At 44.0% G+C, this 4,678-nt stretch overlaps 1 pseudogene; it reads left to right on the top strand.

Annotated features, from left to right (window-relative positions):
• The first annotated feature begins 2,686 nt into the window (after nucleotides 1-2,686).
• On the top strand, nucleotides 2,687-4,470 carry LOC139831358 (taxadiene 5-alpha hydroxylase-like; annotated as a pseudogene).
• Nucleotides 4,471-4,678: the final 208 nt, after the last annotated feature.

Below are 4,678 nucleotides of genomic sequence, written 5' to 3'. Positions count from 1 at the left end.
CACCCTTTGGTGTTGTCAATTCATCCAAAACTATTCTAGCAACTCTAGGTTTCTAACGTCCACTATATTCAATGTACTCTAGTAATTTTTTATGATGACTAGTTTCACGACCTAATAATAATTATCCATAATTTTATAGATCAACGAACAACTGAGCATATCGAAATAAAATATTTTTTCACTGCTCAAATAACTTTCATATACGTCTGAAAATATATTCTTTTAATGCATGTTGACCTTGTTAAGAATAGCCCTTCCAAAAAAGAAACTTAGTAAAAGTCACTACTCCCTCTCTCACCGTTTATAAGGCATGCGCGTACCCCTAGGTCGTAAATTTGATCAATTTAGCATTAGTTATATGTTATAAAAATTATATCATTGAAAAGCTCAGATGTTCTATTTTCTAATGATATAATTTTTGTATTATATAATTTAAATTATATAGGTTAAATTGATGACCTAGGGGTACGCGCGCGCCTAATAAACTGTGAAGGAGGGAGTATGTAAGTTGACTATGCAGAATAAACGCTAGAGATCTTAAGTCAATCCTTGATGGAATCAATTCGCTGGATCCCATACATAATCTATGTTTTTCCAATCTCCGTTGTCTAGATGCACTCTTACTAATCTAAATAGGTTGATTGGTTGCAAGATCTAATAAATATTATGCATGATTTCGGAGATCAAGGACGGCTAAGCATAATGAAATAATATTTCTTTCCATGAGTGCTATATTATCTTTCACATACGACTCAGAATATATTGGTTGAATGTAGATTCTCCTCAGGAATCAAATAGTGAACATAGCAGCCAATGAGACAAAGTAGTAAAATGATAGCTCTACGTAAACACCGCACTTTACATGGCTGGAAAGGTACACGCGGTAAAATATCATAAGTCAACCCTTATGTTTATCAATTATTTGGATCCGGTACAAATTCTATCTTTTATATTGTCCATGATTTGGCTATGCTCGTATTAATATACTCTCTTGGTTCCATGTTAGTCGTTATAGCCTTGATTAGATTTTGTCTTCATATAAGCATGTATGTAGACGGATTTTATTGTCTAGGTTCGCCTGTTTTGGAAAAATATGTGAGAACTAATTAATCTGAAATGGAGAGATTATTTATGATCAATGATTAAACTTTGTAATAACTATTATCCATGTTTTCTGTGTGAGAATTAACCTCAAACCCATACAGAAATGATCTCCTCGGAAATGCCGCCATGTTCGGTAAAATTCCCCTAGATTTTTTAGATTCCTCAAAAATAAAAAGGAAGAGTTTTAGAAGCATTTAGATTTTGACGAAAAAATACAAATATATATAACAGCTGGACTTGTGGTGCTCCACTGTTATGTTGGTTAGCCCTAGATTCAGATGCACGATCCAACGGCTCCTAACGTGCGTAAACAAACACACTATCCATGGGCTCTTGATTATGCGTTCTTATTGGTGGAGGCAAGGCACACATCCTATCTCTCTCTTCTTCCTCATCCTCTCTTTCACAAGTCCCTCTCTTCTTCCTCATCCACTCTATCATCCCAAGCTATCTTCTCCTTCTCCTCCCTGCCTCCTCCTCCCCTTCCTCATGAACCGACGACCTCGTCGACCGCCTCGTCGGGCCAAGGGTCGCCACCTGCCTCAGTCGCAGCTAGCCTTGGCACGGCCCCTCCCTCCCTCCTCACCAACTGGCCTCCGCGCTTCGCCCCTTCCTCTCCGGCTGCCGTGTTGCACCCCTCCCCCTCCTCTTGCTACCAACACCTTCTCTCGCCTACCACCACCTCTTTCCTGGCCTTTATCTCGCCGACCAAAGCGTCTTTGCTGGCAGCATAGAACATACCAGCATAGCTTAGCATAAGACAAAAAAAATTAAAAATTATTCGCAACAAAAAAAATCCGCAAAAAATGCAGAAACTCAAAATTTCAAAAAAAAAATACATGTGGCGCACTGGTAGCAATTACCAGTGGTGACGACTGAAGCCCTAGTAGTGGCGCATCACATATACACCATTAATACCCATAATAGGTGCGCCGCTGATAGCTATTTTCTAGTAGTGTCAACTTTTTTTTGTCTCGTGTGTCAATTGGCATGTAGCAGAGAAGAGGAGCAGAATGATGGACATGTTTTGTTTATGTTATCTAGCACTGTGCAACAAGTTTGTTGTGGTTTGAGTGGTAGGTAATCAGTTATTTATGTTGGACATCTCTACTGATTTAGTTGATCTTTCCCATGAGTGTTGCATGCATTTTCTATTTAACTGATGATTTGTCATTCGTCTTGTTAATGCCTTAATGTGCTGTCTTGACTAGCACGTACTACCTCTGATCCTAATAAATCGATTAAATCCGACTAGAGAGAGTATCTTGCATACATACCGGAAAATGATTTTCAATACTGAATTACTCTATAACATATAAGAAATTAAATAAAATTCCCGAAGCAACGAGCGGGCATGTTTTCTAGTATATAATACTAGATAGATAGATGTATGTATCATTAACATGAGCAAACATAAAAAACGAAATCCTCTAGTTGTACATTTGTGTGCAAATAACAAATAAGGATCTTCAATTAAATTCTGCTCTCGCCAAATCGATGCCAGCTCCTATATATATGTATGTCGCTATATGTTCCAGTTATGTAGCATCGATCGATCTATCAGATGATCATTGCCTCTTGAATGGATTATTTGCCCAAAGTCGTAGCGCTCCTGGTGACGGCCTTTGCCATTGCCATCCACCTCCTGACCAGAGCTAAGAAAGCATGCCCGGCCAACTTGCCCCCTGGCTCCCTGGGTCTGCCGGTGGTTGGTCAGACACTCGGCATCCTCCGCGCCATGCACGTTAACAGCGTCGACCAGTGGTTTGGGGACCGGATCAGCAGGTATGGTCTGGTCTCGAAGTTCTCTCTGTTCGGCAAGCCGACGGTTCTCCTCGCCGGCCCGGCGGCCAACAAGTTGATGTTCTTCGGCAGCTTGCTGCCGCCGTATGTGCCCCTGTTCTCCCAGCGTATTATCGGGGAGAAGAACATATTGTCCCTCTACGGCGCTGATCACCGTCGGATCCGTGGCGCTCTAATGGAGTTCCTCAAGCCAGACATGCTCAAGCTGTACGTTAATAGGATCGACGCCGAGGTGCGGCACCACCTAGAGGAGAACTGGGCCGGCCGGACGACCGTCACGGTGCTGCCACTAATGAAACGGCTGACGTTCAACATCATCTCCGCGCTAGTCTTCGGCCTTGAGGCGAGCGCCGTGCGGGACTCCTTCGCCCATGACGTGGGGTGCATGCTTGCAGGCATGATTGCGATCCCGGTGAACCTACCGTTCACAACGTTCCGCCGAGCCTCAAGGCAAGACAAAGGGCTCGACGGCTACTCGAGGGGATCATGCGGGAGAAGAAAGGCGGAACAGGGGGACTCGCCCAACAAGAACCTCATCAGCCACCTGCTCAGCATGAGAGACGAGCATGGCCAGCAGGTTCTGACCCATGAGGAGATCGTCGACAACAGCTTGATCCCCATGATTGCCGGCCATGATACCGCGTCCACACTCATGACGTTCATGATCCGCCACCTCGCCAACGATCCGGCCACCCTCGCTGCCATGGTTCAAGGTACGTAGAGCAACTGCCAATCTGCAATGCTGATGTTGTTTTGTTTCTGTCATTTTCTTTTGTCACTTCGGTCAGTCATGTTGTGTGTTAATTTTGAGATACAGAGCATGAAGACATTGCAAGAAACAAGGCTGATGGAGAGCCCCTTACCTGGGCAGACCTGTCAAATATGAAGTTCACATGGCGAGTAGCACAGGAGACACTTCGCATAGTCCCTGTAGTGGTCGCGAGCTTTAAAATAGCACTGGATGACATCGAGTTTGGTGGCTACCGCATACCAAAAGGATGGCAGGTGCATTGCAAATTTGGACTCCATGTTCCTAACTTTCAGCTGCACCATCATTTTTTGAAGCAAAACAATTTGGTGATGCAATTCTCAATCGTCTTATCAGGTGTTTTGGACGGCAAGCGCAACGCACATGGACCCGAGCATCTTCCCGAGCCAGCTAAGTTTGACCCGTCCGGTTTGAGAACCTGTCATCTACGACGCCACCGTGCTCCTTCGTCGGGTTCGGCGGCGGCCCCAGGATATGCCCTGGGATGGAGTTTGCAAAGGTCCAGGTATTGGTGACGATGCACTACCTGGTGAGACATTTTACATGGAAGCTCTCCTGCAAAGAGAACACTTTCACGAGAAATCCGGTGCCGTCGCCGCTGCATGGCCTGCCCATACAGCTCCAGCACAAGAGCGCTCTTTGATTGCATCCAAACCAAACATCAATGTCAAGGATATATGATGGTGTTGTATGCAATGTTAATTCCTCACCTTTCTTGTGGGTATGTAAAGTATCACGTTTTAATTTCATCATGGGTGGCATGTCTTCCCATCTGCATTTTTTTTCTTTCAAAAGTGGGTCTCGGCAACGATTGATATATACAACCATATTTATTTTAACTGTTCACAACTCATGGGTATCCCGTAACGTGGATACACACAAAAGTTTCTTTGGACAAGCAAATGATGTGGACCAATATTATCAACACAACAGAATCCTGCAGACAGTGATTTGAAGAAAAGTTCGGAGGCTGGCAAACCAAATTTACTCGTATGGACAAGA

This window comes from Lolium perenne, chromosome 5 (assembly GCF_019359855.2).
Source record: "Lolium perenne isolate Kyuss_39 chromosome 5, Kyuss_2.0, whole genome shotgun sequence".
In the NCBI taxonomy this organism is placed as follows: Eukaryota; Viridiplantae; Streptophyta; class Magnoliopsida; order Poales; family Poaceae; genus Lolium; species Lolium perenne.
The sequence above is the reverse complement of the archived record's forward strand: the minus strand, read 5'-3'. Positions and strand labels throughout refer to the sequence as shown.